This window comes from Strix aluco, chromosome 4, assembly GCF_031877795.1.
Source record: "Strix aluco isolate bStrAlu1 chromosome 4, bStrAlu1.hap1, whole genome shotgun sequence".
Taxonomy (NCBI): domain Eukaryota; kingdom Metazoa; phylum Chordata; class Aves; order Strigiformes; family Strigidae; genus Strix; species Strix aluco.
The window spans coordinates 98,098,971-98,123,069 of NC_133934.1; positions in this window are offsets into that span (position 1 = coordinate 98,098,971).

The following is a 24,099-nucleotide window of genomic DNA, read 5'->3' on the forward strand; positions in this document are numbered from 1 at the left end:
TCTGTGTCATGCTCATGGTGATCCATGAGAACATATATATGGAAAACTTTAAATGAAATAATTTTCACTGTACAGATGTGTTGTTTTTCACTCCATTGAGACCAGCATGGTCTAATCAGTGTTTTCTTGCACCAGGAATCTTGTCTCCTCATAGACATTTTTTGGGAGTGAAATGGAGATAGTGGCTCACAAAGGCATGTGACTGGAGTCTGACTGGCTGCCTGCAACAAAAAGGATGAGTGAGGCTAGAGCCTGCCCACACACCCAGACACATGCTGGCAATTGAATTAAAACCTGACCATGTTGTTTCATCATGGTCCAGGGAGGGGTATAGCAGGGTCTGATAAGGCTAGTGTGTCTTCTCTGAACCAAAAGAATAGACTCATGTTGTGTACTTCTCCTTGATGCTTTCCTGTAAATAAACTTTTCAATATTATTCCTGGGCATTGGAGCACTGCTGTTAAAGATGCAAAGTGGAGTACCTGAAAAAAGCAAAACTAAGACAAATTCATCTAAGCATTTTCATTAATTGTTAAGGTGACCCAAGAGATGAGAGATTCAGGCTCAAATTCCTTCCTTAACTGATTCAGAATGGGAACTGAAATCAAGATTTATATCTTTTATGTGTGTGAGCTAGCCAGTATTCTGACATGACTGTTCTGTCACTGGGAATCTATAAAATATTTAAACAAGTCTGAAGACTGTGCACAAGTAACTCGATTATTATATTGCCAGGTGGTTATGTTGCTCATCTGAGTTCCAGTCTTGCTGAGTTTTCTGCACTAGTGAATATTCAATATTATACATAAAGTATCTATGGAAAAAAGAGAGTGTCACTTTAAAACATACACGATTCCATTCATTATGGTATCCCTAAGAGAGTAGTTCAAGAGAAGGGAGTTGACTTTTGATTTTCAATACCATCTGTGAATGCACAAATATGAAAGGCTTGAAATTTTTAGGTATTTAAGCCTCCATCTGTTTTAAAACCAAAAATTGAAACTAGATCAAACTTGCTGCTGACATTTTTAACATTTTTTTCCTTTTATTTGTCAAAAAAGTGTCTAGTGTGACATACAATTTGAAATTTGACTGAACCAGTTAGTATTCTGCTAGGAGTGCTGGGTACAGCAGGGATCCTCCACATCACCCAAATTATCTCTGGGAAATATAGGTACAAACTATTACATTATTCTTGGTTTTAATTCAGTCAGTAATGTTGTTTACTAAGATGCAATATACAAAGATGCTATAGCATGCAGTGAAAATGTATAGGTATCAAGTTATTTGGAAATAATATATATAGTAATCACTACTGAAGGGTCTAATAAATTTTAATAGGTATCTTTTAATTCTGCCATCCTTTTGTGTTGATACATGCTACAACTTCTGGCAATATTCTTCAATACTGTCACTAAAAGCAGATCAATTACAGCATATCCTTTTAACAAGTTTGAAATAAAATATGCTAAGGATATTAAAAATGTGCCAAGTATGTTACGCCCACTGCCAGTTTCAGTACTAGTAAATTATCCTGTTTTGCAAGTCATTGCCTGTTGCTGTTCACAGATTATGTGAATAAACCTCCAGCTTTCATTCATTACCTTCTATTTTTGAGCAAGAATTTGGAGGAAATATGTATTTTTAAGTGTTTGTAAGTGATTAGCCCCAGTAATGAAAGCAACTAAAAAAATCTAGCATGTTTTTTCCACCTACAGATTTTCCTTTCTTTACTGTAGGATAAAATAAGTCTGACATTTCAGCCTCTAGCTACAATATAGGTTTTTCTTATTAACAGAGCTTGTTTATCACAAGAAGTTGCTTTGATATAATGTTAATTAGGAAATATATTCTGAAATATATAAATTGTGGTTTAAATGAAGATTGTGTGGGTGAGGTAAAAAAAAATGGAGTGGCAAACCAATTTAGAAGACACAAGAGCCTTTTAAGACATGCTGTTTTGTATAGTGAAGGGTACTCAGACTTCAAAGACACACGTGGATAACATTTTCTCCCACTGGTCAAGTATTCAAATACAATATAAACGGCAGTTTTCATAGCACTTCCCATCTTCAATACACTTGCAAAATTGTATATAGTGATAAAAACTGTGTTAGCTTGCTCTCTTCTAGTGGGTAAGGCAGACAGCTTCTGGGGAGGCTGACAAGAGTTAATACATCAACAATGCAGCTGGAAAATTTTGGCTTTTGTCAGATTACATTAGAAATCCCAATATTAGTTGATAAGGCTTAACCAGTTTTTGTGTTCTTTGTGGCATTCAGCTGAATCTTCTGCATTCATTTTTTTTTCTGCTCTCCCACATACATCTGTATCAGTGCAAAGCTATCAATTAAAGAGTATTTAGATAAACTCTCCACATGTTGTAACTGACAGTATGCTTTGTAATTTACATTTACCATGATTGAAAACACTGGTGGGTCTGATAAGTTATTTTCATGTTTAAGTTTACATCTTAGTTTTACAGAACAGTTATTGGAGGGAAATTTGCCAAAAATGTTAGGGACAGTGTTGTTCGCTCACAGTCTGAATGATGGGAAACAAAGCAGCACGTGTGCTCTAAGACACAGAATCTCGGTTGGCCAAATGGCAAGCATTGGCCTGAGATGACTAACTCTCCTCCTGAGATTGTGACATGCAATCGATCTGGGTCGCTGAGTTGTCTGAGCATTAACTTGAATAATTTAAAAATTTCCAGACTGAAAGGCTGTTTATAGTCAGAAAATCTGAAGTGGCTGCCAATCCTCACTAGAGAAGCCTGTGTAGTTCACTTGTTACGGATTTACTTGTTCTGTAAAAGTTTATAGAGAAGTATTTTTATTACAGCTCTATTTTTTTTTTTTTTTCCTATAACCAGTTTTTGGACATACATGACCAGAAGGGAATTGCCCTCTATGTATGGGAATTTCTTTGTTAACTAAAATGTTATGAGGTGGTGTATCCTCTTTAATATGTTCCTACATTTGAGAATAAAGGATAAGCTATGATATATACCAGAAAAAAACCCCAAACGTCCTTATTCCATCTTTAGTGTTTCTCTGGAAGGGATTTAAGGACTCTGGCCATCTGGATGTCTGGCAACTCAGTCAGAGCTGTGGCTACTGTGTGTGTGCAGATTAACTGTGTAGCACATGCACAGTAAGTCCAATGTGTCCAGTACACATCAGACCTGCTGCACATGTGCTGCACAGATGGTCTCTGCATACACAGTAAATCAGATATGTTAAGCCTACTGCGCATATGCAAACCATCTGTGCATTGCACGTATATATATTTTTGCATGGGAAATCCCTAGTCAGAGTATGAAAGGTTGTGGCAGAGAGGAACTCCAGTGGTAGAGAGACCGTGAGAGACTTTGACAGTGGCATAAATTAAAGCAGCTCCTTGTCTGTTTTTGTTCTTGACTGGACCAAAGCTGCAACAAATCAGTTCCTCAGATTCAGAAAGTGTGACTAACTGCTCAACAGTTTCCCTCTCTGTAGCAACTGGCTACAGGAAAGAATCCGCATCAAAACCATTAGGTTTTGTTCTGGTTTTGACTGGAATAGAGTTAATTTTTTCCATATTAGCTTGCACAAGACTATGTTTTGGATTTGTGATGGAAACAGTGTTGATAACACAGGGATGTGTTAGTTACTGCTGAGCAGTGCTCACACAGAGTCAAGGCCTTTTCTTCCCACCCCACCAGCGAGTAGGCTGGGGGTGCACAAGAAGTTGGGAGGGGACACAGTAGGGACTGCTGATCCCGGCTGACCAAAGAGATATTCCATACCATGTGATGTCATGCTCAGAATATAAAGCTGGGGGAGGAAGAAGGAAGGGGGGGATGTTCAGAGTGATGGTGTTTGTCTTCCCAAGTAACTGTTACACATGATGGAGCCCTTCTTTCCTGGAGATGGTTGAGCACCTGCCTGCCAATGGGAAGTGGTGAATGAATTCCTTGTTTTGCTTTGCTTGCATGCACGCCTTTTGCCTCACTAATCAAGCTGTCTTTATCTCAACCCAGGAGTTTTCTCACTTTTACTCTTCTGATTCTCTCCCATCCTGCTGGCGGGGAGTGAGCGAGCAGCTGTGTGGTGCTTAGTTGCTGGCTGGGGTTAAACCACAACAGCTTTATAGGCAGTAATTATCAGCTCCCTATTATCTCCCTAAACTAGCTAGAACTGCAGCTAGTTCATCAGGTAGCTCAAATGAACAAGGTCTGGTATTTTACTTATCCAATAAAATAGTGGTGCTTATTGTGTAGGCCTCAGGGATATGTTTAGCCAATTATCTTTCTTTTATTTCCCAGTAATCCTTTTGCTTCTTTTATAAGTACCAGCATTTTTACATAGACTGTTTGAGCCTGATAGGGATGTTTACTGGTTAGTACACAGGCACAGTTACATATGTATATAAAAATACAATTTGTTCAGTGTATATGCAAGTTATTGTTTATTATGTTTGTTTATGTACATCCTTAAATCCCAGTCCTGACAGTGGTTAGTGTGCTCTTCAAACTAGGCCTGCTTTAGGTCTGTCTCTAATGAGTTCTATGGGTCTGATCATGAAGAGCCCCTTTTTTATGCCACAAGACAATGCTGCTCATCTAACTGATGCACTTGAGGGAAGGGATGCTATATAGAGGTACCTTGACAGGCTTGAGAAGTGGGCCAATGTAAACCTCATGATGTTTAACAAGACCAAATACAAGTTCCCGCACCTGGGTCAGGGCAGTCGCCAGCATCAGTACAGGCTGGGTGGTGAATGAATTGAGAGCAGCCCTGCAGAGAAGGGCCTTGGGATGCTGGTAGATGACAAATTAGATATGAGCCAGCAATGTGCACTTGCAGCCCAGAAAGCCAATTGTACACAGGGCTGCATCAGCAGACGCATGGCTAGCACGTCAAGGAAGGTGATTCTCTCCCTCTACTCTGCTCTGGTGAGACCTTACCTGGAGCACTGCGTCCAGCTCTGGAGTCCCCAGTACAAGAAAGATGTGGACCTGTTGGAGTGGGTCCAGAGGAAGCCTACAGAAATAGTCAGAGCACTGGAACACTTCTATGAATAAAGGCTGAGAGAGTTGGGGTTGTTCAGCCTGGAGAAGAGAAGGCTTTGGGGAGACCTTATTGAGGTCTTTCGGTACGTAAAGGGGGCTTATAAAGAAGACGGAGAGAGACATTTTACCAGGGTCTGTAGTTACAGGGCAAGGGGCAACAGTTTTAAGCTGAAAGAGGAGAGACTAAGATTAGATATAAGGAAAAAATTCTTTATGATGAGGGTGGTGAGACGCTGGAACAGGTTGCCCAGAGAAGCTGGATGCCTCATCCCTGGAAGTGTTTGAGGCCAGGCTGGACGGGGCTCTGAGCAACTTGATCTAGTGGAAGATGTCCCTGCCCATGGCAGAGGGGTTGGAACTAGATGATCTTTAAAGCTCCCTTCCAACCCAGACTATTCTGTTTCTATGAATTACACAAATTACACAAATTTCTGCCACAGCCAGAAGTTCTTATTTTAATGTTGTAACATTTTGATGCGTTTTATTATTTACTGGTTTGCTTTGCAACAAGTAACATGACATAATTTTGCTAAGCATTCAAATCCTAAGACGTTTTGAATGTAGTGTTTCTCAATGTGTTCTCTTGGATGATTTGATACTGTTATTAGGTCTAAATCCTCATTCATTTAAATAAAAACCCAAAACTATAGATATATGTGAAAATAGAATATTGCAAAGTGAAATTGATAATGAAGCTTAGTCTAAATTTAAACGGCTGTAAACAAAAATTGTGTGGCAACATGGTCAAGACCATAGTTCCTGGATTTGGAAATACTGAGAAATCATAGGCCTTAACTGCAAAGGTCTCCATAAATCACATCCTTTCCTATAATGAAAGGAAAAGTGCACATACAGTGTTATTATGACCAAGTCAGTACACAGACCTGTTAACAAGTCAGTACCACATACCTTACCTCCTTTTTGAAGAGTCAAGAACAGCTGTGATGACTGGAGGGGGCTTGGGTAAGAAGGAAATGTCTGTATTGTCAGGTAAAGGAAAACAAATATTGAGGAGGAAAGAAGGCACAATTCCAAACTCCAAGGACTATGAAAACAGACTTCTGAATAATGAATTCTTGTATTAATTTTATATATATCTTTCTGAGCTACATTTAATAAAGACAAATGATCTATATATGTAGCAATATACATTAAATTAAGAATGTAATGTGTTATGCTTCTGACAACGCTATTATGCTGCAATCCTTTGCTCAGTAGAATTAAGGGAATAATGTTTTTAGTGACTTCTGTAGGTTTGTTGGGCGATTATATTTGCTTCTTCCTCAAAAATGAAAGAAATTTTTCTTACTCACTTCTCACAGTATTCAAAAAATTGCCTTAGAGCTATCTTTGATCCATCCCATAATACATTAGTGTAACTGTTCATGACTCACAAGGTTAAATTGGCACATTCACTATGAAGTCACAATAACACACAGCCTGACCCTAGTAAATTCTTTGCTAACAGAACATGCAGTTTGCGACGGTGTTCTGCTTTTGTTCCTGGTTTCTCACTGAAAACTGCCAATACCTATATGCAGTGAATTTATTACTACTTTTATTCTGGGAAGAGCTGTAACTTGCTTGGCTAGAAACTTTCAGACAAAATCAGCTTCAATCAAATACTATCAATAGGCCAGGTTTTACAAGTATTTTAATATAGTAATAACATTGTGTGGTAAATCATACAGAGTCAACGTCTGAAGTGCTGAATTCCAATATGCTGTAAATAATCCATTGAACTAAAGGGAAATACCTGAATGAATAAAATAAGCAGGATTTTTCTGTAATACAAATTAGAAACATACTTCAGAGTTGGGATGATTTTGAAAGAAGATGTTGGAAATGTCACAAAACTGCAACAAACAATAAGGTATGGCATATCAAGTGATCTGTCATTTCTAATTAGAGTTCATCCAGCCTCAGAAAGCAACAAGGTAGATGGGGCAGAGAGAAAGAAGAAAAAAAGGAGAAAGAAAGGAAGGCTTAAGGAAGGGGGATAGGAATAGGGGTAGGAAAATTGTAGAAGATTATTTGAGGCCATCTCCTTGACCCTAGCCTACCCCCACTGCTGCAGCCACTGGTCAGGGTGAAGAAAGCTGACAATAGCTATTCATCATGCTGTAGAGTTGAATGCAAAATGAAACCACAACTACCTCATATGATGCAAGTAGGTACAGGAAGGGATTAAATCAATGGAAGATGTTAACCCAAAGCAAAATAGGAATTCTTATTGAATTTAGGTCTTACTAGAAGCAACTGATTCTTTTCCCCCTTAAGCTACAAATGCATGCATGTAATAAACCTTCATACCTAGTCAGGTGTGTTGAAATTCCAGAGGAGTTTCTTGACCCACTCCTCTAATTTCTCTTTGTCATTAAGCTGGATAATGTTCCCATGGATGATTTGCTTTCAAGGATGAGCAGATGATGTACAGTGAGGAAAAACAGTTATTATTTGCTTTCAGGAAGACTTCTGAAACAGTTTTAATTTCTTTGAATCAAGGAGTTAAAATATCATCCTTAGAAAAGCTGTTGTTTCTTCCTGCAAAAACTTCTCTCTGGAAAGACAGAAGTACAGCAGGCATCAGTTCATAGTCAGGGAATTTCTGCAGCTGGGCCAATATGTGGAAGTAAATGTTCTCCCCTGAAGCACAGAAGATGATGTCAGCAAGTGCAGAAAAAGAGTTCCTTAAGAAAAAAAAATTAAAATCTCTCTTCTTTCTCCTGTTTCTTACTATCCCTGAAGGAGGGAAATTCAGCATCAGGTGTCACAGTACTGTGGTGTAAATATCTCAAAACAGTCTATTAATCTTGACTAACAAAGCACATATTTTTCAAATTGCTTAAGGCTGTGCTGCAAACCTGGGCCAGTCTGGAAAGAACTTAAAAAGAAGGAATGCAGTTTGCTTCAGCTGTGTGCACATGTATGCACACATACTTTGAATGACCTCTTCATTCCACAAAGAATGGGATTGTCCATATATTTCTGCTCTTAGTACAAAAGTACATTAATTAAAACTATCTGGTTAATGTGACCTTACTATTCTTAGACCTTCATAATGGATTATCCATATACACCTACTGCTTCCCTTTTTAAACTGAACCTGTCTTGTATCGAAATAAAATAACCGCAACACCTTCTCTTCCTTCCCTCACCCCGAAAAATGTCACAACCAAAGAACACAGCAGTCTTTCAGTTGTTTGTCAGAAATCACTTCACAGACAATGACAGCTCCAGTTCCTTGTTGTAATTGGATAGTGAAAAAGTTAAAGGGTGTCTAAAATAAAGGTGTTGGCCTTTTAACTGGCAGGTGCAGTGTATCCAACCTCCCTCCCAAAAGCCAAGATCTCCTTCAAAACTTTAGGAAGATTTTTATACTTAAGGGAAGTTGTCTATTTAAAGAATTGGTGCATGGAAATGAATACTAAATAATTTTTAAAATCCATAATCTCATCAGTACAAGTAAAAATTCTGTCTGCAGCTACTGCTGTTCGTAAGATCTGCTGCTAATTGTGTCACTGATTTATCACTAGAAAAACAATTTATTCTGTGGAATAGATCCAAACCATTAACACTTTCATGATGCTTTTTAAAGGCACTATAAAAAATAATTTTCATTTATTTTCAGCTCATGCAACTCATATTTCATTTGGCTGTGGTGGCTGATTATTATATTTCTAATTGATTTTGTATTTTCTTTTTTTTTTTTAATTAGTTGGCAGCCTATTTTGGGGTTCTGTCTTTGTAGAATATTTTAAATGGTGAGAAAGCCATTAATTTATCTATAGGAACATAGGTCATCTGTGTAGAGAGATAGATTTACAACTTAATACTGAATGAGTAGCCAGCTCTATTTGGAAAACTGCAGTCTTCGCCACAGAGAATTTCTGTTCCCAAAACACATTTACTAGCCAGCATATGCTGTGTCCAAGATCAGGGCATAGGTATTCACATCTTTTATATATGTGAAATGTGTGCAGGTTAAAAAAACCCACCATAGAATATTGGAATTTACCAGTATATAACTGATGCTGTACCACAATAATCAAAATATTAACAGCATCTCTTTAATCTGAATTATATCATGTTTCGCTGACATTTTTCGTCATCAGTTGAATGTCTGCATTTAACTACAGAAGAGTGGACATATGGTTAGTATCATAGTACTCAGAGATGGAAAAGACCAGCTATATCATCAATTCTCTATTTAAAGTTTTGCAAGTAAGAACCCAGTTAGCTTTGAGTAGAAAAATGTAAACAGTCAGTACATTGGTAGAGCTGTGGAAGTCACATATTTAGGGTCTGATGAATGAAGCTAGTTTCATCTGAATCAACTGAAATATTACTATATCTCTCTTTGAGGTTCTGATATTTTGGCACTACTTCCATTTTAACTTTCTGTTTCTTTTCTATGGGTAGAAATAATACTTTTTGAAATATTAATAATATTGTATATTATTATATATTATGTATTATAAGCAATATAAAATACAAATATTATATAAATATATATACTAAATAAGAATTGAAATCTTTCTATTTCTTATTCCATGAGAAAAAAAACTTGCTAAATTTAGCATTAATGTATATATTCAAAGAGTCAAGATAACTCAAATAGCTTTGAATAATTCTGAAACCTCTGTAAAGAGAAGAAAGAGGGAAAAATATTTCCTGATCCCAGCCAGTCATTAGTTTAAGATTTCAGTCAAGAGAATTGATAGTATTCATAATTTTGTTTTCTATCTTGTGCCTACCTATGCCACTATGCCTGTGCAAGGCATTTCACAATGCAGAGAAATTGTATTGCTTTGATGTTTTTTTCAGAAAATGTTATATGCTTGAGGTTATTTTCTCTATCAGAAACTTATGCTTGTGATGATAAAAGTATTTTTATAATTTAGCCTCTGCGTTTTCTCCTACAAGTTCTTTCCCTTCCAACATGGGAAGCTTCAAAACCTTCCTGCTACATAAGCTTTATAAAAGTGCATATCTATATTATAACAAATTAGTAATTAGAGTAGAAAATCATGTTCTTCTACTGGATGTTATTGGCAAATACTTAAAAAGGTGGTCCTTAAATCTATTTGTCTGATGAGTTTTCTTGAAATTTCACTTCATTTAAATCTGGTCTCAATAGCAAAACTGAAAGTTTGACATATTCCCTGGGGTGTTACAAAACAAAAAATGACATTATTTCCAATAAACTACCATAGATGGGAAAAAGTTGCTCCCACAAATATTCAAATTTAAAAATAAATTAGCTTTGGTCAAGCTGATTGCTATTTTTTTTTCTTTTTCTCCCTCAATTTTCAACTGACAAATGCAAACTGCAGGAAGTCTAATGCAAACACAATTTTAAACATTCCTGTTTACAAAAGGTAATTTCTAAATACAGAAGTGTGATTTTGATTAGTAATTAGGGAATCACCTGTTCAGGAGTATAAACAGTATCACGTGACTTACGCAATCAGCTATGCATACCCAGCATGAGCAGCATTTCAGTTTGAATAGAGCTACCTCTGATAACCTTCTGAAATAAAAGAAACTTGTAAAAAGAAGGTCATAAAGTAACAAATACATGTGAAGAAATAGTTGTCTATACGAAATTCTTTGTACAACAAAGATTGACTATTAAAGTTGAAGATGATTGATACTATGAAATACACAGAAAAGTCTGATGGTTCCAAAGATGAGGAGTGTTTCTTTGCTGTTACAAGACAACATATTTTAAAAACTTAAAATCCTTTAGATGAACCTCATGATATTTTATTGTTCCCTAGGCTTTTTCATCACAGACATCTGTTGCTTTACTTTAGTTTCATTATAATGCATTACACTGTAACGTGATCACTCAGAAGTTAATTTTATTCTTTAACATAGTGTTGTACTTAAATTGACCATGAACTTCTGCATGCATCTCATCTAATTTATATTTTACTGCTAACCAAGCATACCTATCCAGTACTTTTGAAGTCGTACCCTACAACATTCATTACTTTAATTGTTACTGTCCTTTTAACGGCAGAATCCACTTTCAGATGGAGGATTTATTTAGCTTAGTTCCCAGTGCTTTCTCCCTTATGTTGATGCTTTGGAAGCAACTTTAGGCATCTCACTTCTGGTACCTGAGGTTTTAGTGTGCATTAATTCAGTTTGTTTTTAGTAATTTTCTATGTCTAGAAACTTACCTTTTTAAAAAACATCTATACTTATTGACGATAGTGTATTATCTTCAGATAGTAGAGATAAGTATGAAATTCTATAGACCTTTTGGTCAAATTAGGAGTTAGTGGCACAACTCCTTTGTCCTAGGGAAAGTCTCCCAGATTTCCACAAAACTCTTGCGATATTTAACATCAGAAAGACAAGAAATATTTCTGAGGGTTACATCTTTTACATGGCTAAATGAAGGCTAAGTATAGTGTATTTCATCACCTCAGTGGTCCACCTAGCCTAGTGCCAAGTCTGAAAGAGTGGCAAAGAGTACATTTTGGCAGAAGTGCATGTGAACACAGGAAACATACAGTGACAGCTCTCCTCTTATGTTCTCCCAGCTTCTTTTAAACTACCACTTCAGTGAAGGCTGTATGCAGACAAGTTTGGGGGAAAAACCCCAAACAAATTGATAATGACTAATATGTTACTTGGAATGTAAACTTTTTAAATGTCTTCTGCTTGATTGCAAGGAAGAAAAATTACAATAAACATGCCCTGACAATATAAATTTAGTAATGTTTTTCATATTCACTCTTTACAAAAGTTTATCTAATTATTACAGCAATGCATGGTAACAGGATCTCAGAGACTTTTTGCTGAGGTACCTTGAATGTATTAGAATTCTGTGCAGTGGCACAGTGCAATTTAATATTTTTCACTTACTGCAGTAAGGGTGCTTTATTCTGGTTATAGATGTTTGATAAGAACTTAAAGGAAACCAGTGAACTAGTCAGCCTCGAAGTACACTTTTACCTGACTATTTCTGGATAACTTCATGAAAAAAATACACTTTCAGTAACAAATAGGTCCATTGAAACAGAATGAAACTTCTACTAGTGAACAAAGTCTTGTGTTTTCCACAATACACATATTATAAACATATATATATATAAACCTGATCTATATGTATGAGGATTCTGATATAATAAAGAAGGCGTGCAAATTATCTGTAGCTTCTGAAAGGCATTTCAAATTATTGTGGATCACATTTCCTACTACTATACCTACTGCACCTAAATTCACTGCCACCTCCTCATAGCCATTCCTTAATTATTATTTGGTTTCACAAATTCTGATTATTTTCACATACACGTCTGTAGTGTAATTCAAGGACAAATCAGTGTACTCTATGATGTTTATGTTCCATGAAAAAAGGGGTTGTTTGCAGACAAGGCATAGGAAAAGTCTGGTATCTTTGGAGATATATCCAAAATTAAGGTAGTACCAACCTGAAGAGAGAGTTTCAGAAATGTCTTGCATTTAAAGCAATGAAAGGCAGAAGACAGCTATCACCATTCTTTACACAGTTAGAATACATGGCCCAATCCATTGTCCACAAAAGATATATTGGTGCTAATAAAACTTTTTCTCAATTAAGGAGTGCAGATTTTGACCAAGAGAGAGTGCAAGTGGTTAAATGGAGGAATGTGCTAACAAAGGAGTAGTTAAATAACTACTGCAGTTAAATAATTAGCATGCTATCCCTCATTAGAAACAGTCATTTTGTGGTGGTGGGGTGGTTCGTCAGTTGAAAATGATGAGGATTATGGTGCTGTGATTTAAGAAGTCCTATTGTGACTCACTGGTGTGTTAAATGTAAATATATGTGTGATGTTGAGCACTAGCCAAAATCACTGTTGTGAACAAAGTCTTCGGTTAGATTGGATCCATCTCTGAACAGAGGTGCATCCTTTCTTTGTAAGAGCTCTGCTTTTAAATACAGCTATTCTTCACATCCAGACACAGATCCAAATTTCTTGTGGCCATCTGGCTAATATTACCATGCTGTATTAAAACTGTGTTCTTGTTAGCTTCCCAGGCTTGCATGAATCTTTTGAAAAAGTTTTATCTTTCATGATTAGAGATTCCCACATTCATTTTCAATCAGAAGAAACAAATGTATTTCAACCTAAGAAGTGAGTTAGCACAGCATATGCAAGGAAGTGCTGCTTTATTGTTTGGGATTCTTTTTTCTGAAAAATTTAAACAAAAAGTAGAAGCTAGTCTGTTTGACAACTGTTGAACTGAGTTCCTATTTCCAGTGCTGGGAGCCAGGGAGTGGTAAAAAGTAAGAGCACCCAAGTTATGGCTCTTAGAACTCCTTGGGTGAGGAGCACAGGCAAGTTTATAGTCCACAGTTATTGGTCACTTTTTATCCCAGGATGTTATCGGTCAAGGGTTTGGTTGTGTAAACACATGCACGTGTCATATGGTTTAAGAGCCAGAGAATGGGCTCAATCTGTTTGGTTTAATAATGTATTGTAGCCTCAAAGTATCCTGCCACATCTAGATTTTTACAGAGGTTACCTGTCATGCCTTGCAAGTTTCTAGGATTTGTGGTTCTGGTCTGGGTTTGCCAAACAAGCTGCCACAGATTTAGGACAGAAGGTTTCAGTATCTTGGGCTAGACTGTCTGTACTGAAAGCACTCCACATTATAGAGTTGTCCTAGGGCCATGCTTATCCCAACATTTCAAATATGGTCTTGTTCTCTATATCAAGTATGACCTAGCTAATGCTCTATAAAATGATATTTTGATGTTTTTCCTTTATTTATATCAGAGTTTATTAAAGTTAATTTTTTGATTGCGAAGTATGAAGTTCACAATTTTGTGTTCATATGTAAGGGGTCAGTTTTGTATGGGATATACACAAAATGTCTTATTTTCGTGAACCTCAGGATGCTACACTAACTCTTATGAAGACTTTCAAACCTGTCACATAAAAGATTTTTCTTAGGGATGTGACTGAAACTATATCACTTAGAAAGGTCTGGATAAAGGTTTTGTTGCTCTTCTACCTGGCTTTTTCATTTTCAAATACCAAAGCAAACCAAAATAAGCTACTAGAAGATTCAAATTCAGTTAAGCAAGAGAGACCCAAGGTTTGTATCCCTATAGCATTTTTGGTATGCAAATACGCATTCTTGTGTACAATTTATTACCTGGACAAATTATCCGGATATCTTTTTCATTAATCTCTTCATTCTTCCTACTGAAGGTCTGAATTTTGGACAGTACAGTGAAGCTTTTCAATGTAGCATTTTAAGACTCTGCAATCCCTAACTTGTCTATCTCAGTCACTCTTGGTACCTTTAGTGTGACAAGACATAGCAGTAATTGCTATATTGTTCCAATCCATGGTTACCTTTCTCCCAAGGTCTTTTTGGCTGTGTTAATGGGATCATAGGCACATCATGAAATTGCAATATGTTGCTGTGGATTTAAAATGCATTTCAAATCCATAAAAGACAACATATTCATCTGGCAGGACTTTAAGCTAAGGCTGTTTGTCTGGTATGTAGCATGTTCCCTGTAATATTTGTTCATCCTCGAAGGAAGATTGCCAGAGAGCATTTTTAATAATGGAGTTGGGTAACACACTAGGAATGTGTAAAATCATATCCTGAGGCTCAGAGGCATTATTTTGTACAATATCTCTAGTAAGACTCCGAGGAAACTTGATAGCATTAGAGCTGTTTTCCCCTAAAAGTAATGACACTCTATCATGTACACAGGCTCAAGAAACCTACATATGAACTTTGGTATGACTAGGAGCAGTAATTGTACAGTGCTCAAAATATAAAGTGTGTGATAGATCCCACAGGTATGTTCTCTACTGCCCACCATTTGAATTTATCCAAAGGCTTTTTCTCTACATCAGAAAATTTTCGGTGAGCTACTGGACTCTGCAAAGCAAGTACTATAACCTATTCCTTGTGTCCTTGCATCCTTTCCTAGTGTAAATCAACTTTGCACCATTTACACTTATGGAAGTTCACATCTTAATACACCACTTTAAAATTTGCTCCACCTTATTTTTCATGAGTGGAAATTCGGCAATAAAACCTGCTTAAATAATTGTGTCTTGGTTAACACACAGCCAGGGTGTAACTGGAAAGAGTAGTTGATGTAGAATAGTGGAAGGTATTCCAATATGTTCAGGCCGAACTATATTTCTTCCTCTTTATGAAAGTTTCCTGTGATGGAGGACTAACGCTTCCAAGATGTTGGCACATCATTTAGACTATAAGTAGAAAAGAGAATTTAAAGTATCCAAGTATTCTTCTTTTGATCATGCTACCATTATTGAAGCTTTCAGATATACAGAGTAAGAAAAAGGATTTGTGAGAAGACTTTTAAGAGAATGTGGATTCTTTTTCTTCTGATGTTTTCTCCTGGGCAAGGCATTTAGGTTTGTAAGAGAAATTTTGTTGTTTCAAGAAAAAATTTTTACAATTTTTCCCTGTTTTAGATCAATGAATTAAAAAAAATATAAATGTTAGTTAGGGTTCAAAGTCCTGCAGGAAGGTGTTCTTACAATGACTTCCTTTCATTATTAGGGATTCTGTAACGGCGACTGAAAGTAACGTGGCAACTGAAAGTAATGTAGCGACTGTAACAACTCCTAAAGCAGTGTTTCACAAATTATTTTGTGTTGCCTTCATTTTCAAAGGTTCTTCCCTTCCCCATCAGACCAGATACAAGACATGCTATTGTGTTTTTCAGAAAATAGGTCAAGACAGGCAAGTGTCCCATAGCTCAGAAAATCCTAGAAAATTCTATTAGGCTTTACGGAAACTTATCTTGTGATAATGACCACTGGAGTGAAAGAATTGGTCTTTCCAAAAAATAGCAATTTTCTTTACCTGTAAAATGTTTTGAAAAGCAATATACCATACAGTTGTGTCTTTAAAAAGAAGACAAAAAAGTATGATGAAGTTGGACATAACCTGTGAAAATAAATGATGTTAGGAGGACAAAGTTGAGGTGGTAAACTGTTTCCTTAAAAAAGCTACTTTGAACAAATGTCAACTATAGACTATGCTTACAGGCATTTAAATTCACTAGCAGATGCTGACATGATAGGCCCTTATTTTTGCTGCTCTACTCATCACAGGAATAAATTACTATGGTGCTCTACATCTTTGATTCCTATTCTTTGCTTTGATGTTGATTAGGATTAAGCTCACTGGTCCTCAGTACTTAGTCATTTTATATTAATTCATAGCTTCCTCCTCAGCCTTTTCATAAGTTTAATTCCATATTGTGTTAGGTGAAATTTGCTTTAAGATAATAGTGGTAATAAAGACTGATGGCGTCTTTACCTAATGGAGCTATTTTGTGAATCAAGCTTTTCTCATTCTGCCAAGAGCAGAGCATCTGTGATTATTGCAGTGTAGTTTAAAGCACTCCATTTGTGACAGAGACAAGTTCTGCTTTTGGCTGCCTAAGTGAATCTCTTTTTCTTTTCACTAGAAGTCACATGTCTGCAGTAGAAAACAGTATTTGACCCCACAATAGAGAGGACTACCATCAGGGCCAGAATAAGAAATGACTGCGCATCAGTAGGTTCTCTTTTTCAAGACATAGTGAGCTTTAAACTGTTACTGTAATTAATTCAGGTACTCTTTTGCAATCTTCACCCAATAACAGCATTTCCAATTCTATAAAATTTTGACTAAGTACATTCTAATCCGCTCTTCTTATTCATGTGTGCAGTGGAAACACAGAGAACTTGTGAAGGGAGGCTGTAGCTCTCTAGGTTAGAATTTGTCTAGGACAGCAGGTTTAAAGGCATTTCCTGTAAAAATGTGTTAGGAAATCATCACTACAGATAAAAACTTTCAAATTCTTGTATTGCATCTCATCTAGGATAATATTATTATGTCCTAGACATCTCTAATATCCTACCTAGACAATGATTCAAAAATGGTACAATGTGAGGGTCCCCAGTAACATCAATTAGATGATCTGATGTAACACTCGGTGTTATAATCTATTTTGACTCCTTTTCCTCATGCTTAAAGATTGTTGTACTGCTGTTATTTTCTAAACTGAATATTAACAGTAAAATGAATCTTGATGAATAAATTCCATGACATTTTATTTTCCTTTATTAAGGTTGCATTATGAAACTGAAATATATTAGACTTAAAAGTAAACAAGCAAACCTAAACTCCCCCAGAACAATTAAAATACCTTTTGGACACATTATTAGAATCTCTAGAAAAGTTTAAAGGATATATTTTTGCGTCATTCCTTCCAATGTGGGGGTTTTTTCATTCAAGTAGAAAGACCTTCCTCAGATAAGGTTGAATACTAAACAAAAATTACAAGGAAGATGAAAGTTTAAAAATGCAATCAAATTTGCAATGCAAATCCTTTTATTGTAAGCGTTGTTTGACTTAAAGAGATCAGTAACCACACTAATACAACCAACCATTTAGTGAGGAATCTTTCAAGTTTTCTCTGTAATACAGGAAATGGTATTGGATGGGGGCTTTCTCCTCTCTATTTGTAGCCCTTTTCATGAGAAATCATGTCATTGCTTATGGCAGTACATGGTGGCAAACATGGCTTTATGTCACAGAAGCCCAGATTAACAAGAAACTTGACCTAGCTTTTTTGCTTTGTTGTGCTCCTCTTTTTTTTTTTTTTTTTTTTTCTTCCTCAGAATCTTTGTGCTAAATGGGTTGAAGTAGATTTGGTTTGTACTTCTCAGAGTGGATTCAATGTGACATGTTATGGGAAGCTTTGGCAGAAATACGTGGTAAGTAGGTCACAACAGCTACGTTGATTAGCATATTGGTGATTTACAACCACAGTATCAGTTATAATGTGACAGACGAATAACATAAAATTCTGTGTATTTGTTAGGAGAAGGAATTTTTCCAGTATGAGACCAAGCTGAGTAACCATGCTGTACTAGCAAATATATTTATTTTTCTTAAAACTGTAACCCCTTCATGAAATGTTTTTAGCCCTCAGCTTAGCCTGAGGCCAAATCCGAGGAAAGTAGCCTAAAGCTCATGATGAATGTTTACTGACTTTTGTGGTCAGTGTTTCTCAGGAGTAAATTGTGAAGAGCATATGAGCTGCACTTTATGTTTCCAGCTTCAGGCTGTGGGAAGGAGTTGGAGAAAAAGGTATGCCATTTAAAATTACCCCCAAATTATGTTCACAAAATATGCTTCACCTTTTCACAATTGTGCATACTGAAATTACTAAATATTGCATTTCCTACTAGGAAGTCAAATACACCTACCTCATGTGGTTTAAATAAAATAAGAAGTAGGTTCATTTAGCAAACAAGACATAATTCAACATGAAAATCTTGGGGCTGAGAAATGATCTTGGGAGCTTCTGGGAGAACCTTGAGATTTGGCACAAGGGAAGTCTGCAGCAATCCCATGCCTTGATTACCAGCAGGATGTGCATTGCTTTTTTCCTACTGTCTTTATTCATGTTTCAGCAGCCTGCCACATGCAATATGTCAAAGCTCATACAAAAACCTGTCTGTGTAACGCACACAAATGTGTGCACATGAACAGTTCACTTCAGAAGACTCCACACAACCTTAATAAAAACTGCTTTCTGAAGTAGTGAATTTAGAGACACACTTGCACAAGCTCTTTGCTGAACACAGGAGTGTTACGAAATATACTTACAAGCTTTTCTGCTGTGACTTTCATGGTTAAGATCTATTTCCATAGTTCAATATTTTTCCGTATTATTTGCAGAGTCACCTATTTTCACACATGTCCAAAAGAGTATAATTGGACGTAGAGGTCAATATAAATAACCTCTTTCCACATAGCACCAATATGTATGAATGTTATACTTACTTGTTCAACACTTTGGGACAACTTGGATAACATATCAGTATTAGAGGTGAAGTGTGAACTTCAGGTATGAGGTATGATAACTTAAAGTTGTTTGACTGAAGACACCCAATCTTATCTCAGACAACAATGAAATTTTTAGATTAGATGTCTATCAATGCAAACTCTCTACATTTTAAATAATTAAATATTATTGCAAGGTCAACTATGTTATAATTTTTAATATAATTTTTGAATACTTTTTAATAGTAATTTCAAAAGATGTAATTTATTTATCTGAAAGCAAGAGGCAAAGCAAAATATGGAAAGCAACAACTGATCTGAAAGCTATAATCTGAAAGCAAATAGATTATGTATTTCTGCCTTTGCATCAGGTAAAATCAGAAATCACTTTCAATCGGATATTCAGTGCTGAATAGCACGCTGGTCTGCATAACTAAGAAACACACATTGATTAGAACTGGCTCTTGGAATTATATTATTTTTAAGTACACAAAGCAAGGAAACACAGAATACTGACCAAACTAGGTCCATCCACTTTTTTAAACCATCATTTCAACAATGGAAACTGTCTTATGCAAATTCAAGGGACTGTCAAACCATAGCATACGTTTGACTGCAATGTTGTCTGTTCTCTTTAGAAAAATGTCCCTTTCCAGACATCTAACTTTTTACTTTTACTTACATATAATAAGAACCATTTCCATTTTTCTGCATGAGCTTAGGGTAAAAATTGGTCTCCTTACATTTACATACTATCCAGTAATGATTTATAGAGAAGTAGGAGAAAAAATTTGTATAATAGGAGTAAAGCAGTCTCTAATAGGAGTAAATTACTGACTAGTAATAGTAAAGGGGTTCAGGTAAATAAAAAGTTATTGAAGTTGAGTTTTTATATTCAACAGGCCAGTTTATTATATGCATATATAGTTAGGTGAAATTATAATTTTACAATTTTATCATTAACTAATTCCAATTTATGAAGGCAGAAGATAACTCTATATTATTGTGCTAGCCATGTATAATAAGAAAAGGCATATAAACCTCCATAATGCTGCTCCACCCAAATCAGCTGAATCAAAAAGTGGTCAAAGGATGTTTTTGAACTGGTGGAGTCAATATTTGCCTGATCAAAGCAAGCTTTCTGTTTTAAGGAATGGGCTGGCATAATTTATTTCTCTCAGCTGAGGGAATATGGTAGAACAGATAAAAATGCTGAATTGTACAGCTGTACATGATTTCTGTGTGCTTCAGTTAGTTTACCTATAGATAATTTCATCACAATAGTACAATGTTTAAGACCAAGTTGCCCATTCTGAGCTTGTCTCATTTACCTGCAAAAATATATACATATATTTTTGCATATATGCATATATATTTGCATGTAGACATAGATATGTATATATGTAAAATATATATTAAAAATAAACTTTTATGTATATACATTTTTAGGAAATCTCATTGAAATCTGATGAGTCCTCCATTTTTTTTATTCTCTTTTTTTTTCTATATTTTTTAAAATTTATTCTTTGTGGTTAATATGAAATCCTGAAAATATTCTTTATTTTTTAACCTCTTTAGCCTCACTCTAATGCAGATTTACAGATATCATTGGGTGATTTTTTGTTGCCTTAAATATTTGGGAGTATGTTTGTAAGTCACCCCTGTAGAGTTCAGTACAATCCTGACAAAGTGTAAGCATTGGGACAGCAAGCAAATGCATCCTCAATATATAGCATCTCATTTAGCTATGACTGACAGGTGCAAAATGCTACTGAATCAGAAATGACAGGTATAATAGTGGCAAGCACAAGTGATTCACAAACGAGATTTTCCTGGGAGCATCATCTGCAGTGGATGTTCCCATATACCTAATATGGGAATATCTAATTACAATTTTCATGTGTTAAAACGAGGGAAAATATTGATAGAATAAAATAGAAATCCCTAAAGAACAGAGCCCAGATGTTCTTCATAGTGATTTTAGCCTTAGGAAAGTTTGGGAAACAGAAGTGGCTAGAGGCTCAGGGTAAATTTTCTGGGTGGTACGCAAGGAATTACATACATAATTCCAGCTGTTTTTAATGGGACGTGTCTAATTCCTTATGTACCACGTTGAAAAATTACCCACAGATTTTCAGAGAATTTACTTTCATATAAGCTTGTTTTTAAACCAGAATCTTCAGGTAGAAACATTCAGTGAATAAGAAGCAACCAAGACAGAGTAGTAGGTTTTTTTTCCCCACTTCTAGGACAGCAAAAATATTTAAAATAAAAAATCTTGAGAAAGAAACCTGGTTCTGATTCTGTAGTGACAGTGGCATTCCCTTGTCCTGGCTTAGGGCACTACCTGAATAAGTGGAATTCTAACTAATCTGAGATTTTTGACCAGAGACAGATCACTACAGGCCTAGTGATTACATCTTTCTTTATTTGATGGGACGTAGCATTTAAAGAGACCTCCTAGGTCATTATGCCTGGTTCCACTTGCTAGCACAGGCAAATATGTCATATAAAATTAATATCAATCACGTAATTCAAAAATATGTGTGGGGACTTAATATGCAGGGGACTTATTTACCCCTCCTGTGATATAAAAATAAACACAAGAACAAGATTTAGACTTTGATTTTGAGAAGAAATAGTTTCACAAAACTGTTTTCAGTGAAAGAAAGTTCAAATTCTAATTTACTCTCTTAGAAAGACACTAGTGAGAAATAGAAGAGAGAATCAAAACCACATCTGTACCACCTATTGCTCTATTATTCTTGTCATGTGCAAAGGTATCTTTCCTGATCCTTCTGCTTCTGTTGCCACTAATTTACATTTTGAAAAATAGTTTTTGCTGAAAAGTTAGGGACCATAAATTGGTTCTTTATGACCCTTCTAGTCCATTTGGCGTTGGAGTGAAACAAGATTCAGCCTAAAAGGGAAAAGCAGCTGAGAGTGACAGTGAATTTCATAAAGGGCATATAAGAGGCTGCAAGGAAGAGCCTGAATCATCCCCCATCTCTGCTTCTGAGTTATTAGGCCACATCTCACTCAAAAGATTAAACATTTTATCTCACAGGTCATTCCATTTTATTGCAGCGTTGCCTTTAGCAATGCTATAGTTAAGGTTCTGTCAGTGTTTCTATTATAGGCCCCTATTTTCTGGAATTTATAACTTAGGGCTAGAAATTCCCTCTGGGTTAAAACTTGGCAACAGCATAGTAGGTCTTTTTTCCAGCAAAGAATTTCTCCCCCATCCACTCTCCACTTTTCAGCCTATATTTGAAGTAGATGGGAATGCCACAACCATCTACTTATAATTTTAAACTATATTTCTTCTACCCAAATCCAAGAAATTTCAAAGGTATTTAGTACTTAATGAAAAAATGCATGCCAGGGAGATATGAGAATCAGCGAGATACTGGAAATACAAAATGGGTACCCTGTGTGTGTGTATGCATGCATACATGTGTGTGCACATGTGAACATCTGCACATGCACACAGTCTTGCATTTTTCCACAGGATTTTATCAAGTGTCTTGTTGAAATGAAGACTGAACAGCTAATGAACTCTTAGTGAAATTAATAACACACAATTGCATACACATCTGGCATTCAATACCTATTGCATACAGGTTCGTTCGACTACATTCAGTGATCCACTCCTATGAATTTAAAATGGAGATTCTTAGTTTAAAACTATTCAAAATCTCTCAGAAAATAAAATTAAAACTGAGGTAGTTACATAAATTGCTTTGCAACAAATTCCTCTCAAGATCCAATGTAGAACAGTAAGTCCAAAATGAACCAGAAGTAAGGAGAAGGATGAAATCAGGGTACATAGTTTAATTGGTTTACCTCCTTATTTATGCTAAGACTTGTTTTATGTGTTAAAACACTCAATTAAAGGTCAGCTGCTGAATAATGAAATGAGTAATGTGGTGGAGCAGCCAAGACATCCTTATTTAACAAACCACACAAACACATTCCAAGATACTTTCTGAAATGAGACCCACTCACACAACTTGTAAGCAAAGATGCCCACAAGGAGTGGGGGATGAGAAAAGAATAGCAAAAAGACCTTAAAGCAACTCAGGAAATGGAGCGGGCAGGAGAGAAAGAAAATCAGTAAGGATGATATCAGAGAGAAAGGGGAAAAAACATCTGGTAAGCAGAGAAAAGGTATTCTGTGTGGGAAGTGGAGAAGGAGGTAATGGTGGAAGAAGACAAAAAAGGTAAGCCAGCCTCTTACAACTACTTTTATTGACAGCCGTAGTCATCAAATTTAAATTTTAAACTGAGATACTCTTCATAATAAAAATACAGTCAAAAATGGAAAAAAAAGGAAACAGGAGGGTAAAGGAGGATAATAGTTACAGAAAATAGGGCCCTTCTATTTTTAGCTCAGTGGTTCAAAGCCAGCATAGATCAGTAGTGACTGAAAATTATTTCCATCTGTTCTGCCTGTTTCCTGAAATCTTCTGATGATGTTGGTTTATTTACTACTGTACAGCTCACTGTACCACGGATGCTTCTCCAGAGCTATAACTAAGTGGCAATCTGGAAATTTCAAAAGAGATGAGTGCTATGGAAAATGGACTAACCCTTCCCTTGCTTGCCTGGTGTTTCCAGAGCAGAAAAGAAACAGATTGCTTGGATGGTGTAAAAAAAGTTATATGCTGCTGCTCCCACTTAACTCACAGTAGGCTTCTTATTCCAGCATGTCTTATGATAATTAAAGCTAATATAGAGTAAAAGAAAGATGGTATGTTGAATCAGCAGAGGAAAGTCCTACTTTGCTAAACCAAATACACTTGTCACAACTTTTATTTCCATAAGTTCATTCATATAGGTTTTTAACATCTCAAAGTGATATGCTGACAGAACACATTGCTAGAAATGAGAAGCACTCTGCAATATGATCTGTAAAGTGCTTCTAATATTTCTTCTATGAGCAACAGAAAAGAGAATAGAACCCTGCATGGAGACTAACCATAGGAAATTAACTGTAGCCTTTCGTATTACAGCCATCATGCTATTTTCAAATGTCAAACCACAGTATTGTTACCTGGGGAACCCAGATTTGGATGACCTTAGCCAAGATAACAACATACTGACTACATCAGCCTCATATCTGTAAAACAACTATATAGTGAATGTTGAGATGGGATATAGAAGCTATTGCTCTCAACACACTTTAGGGGGGGATA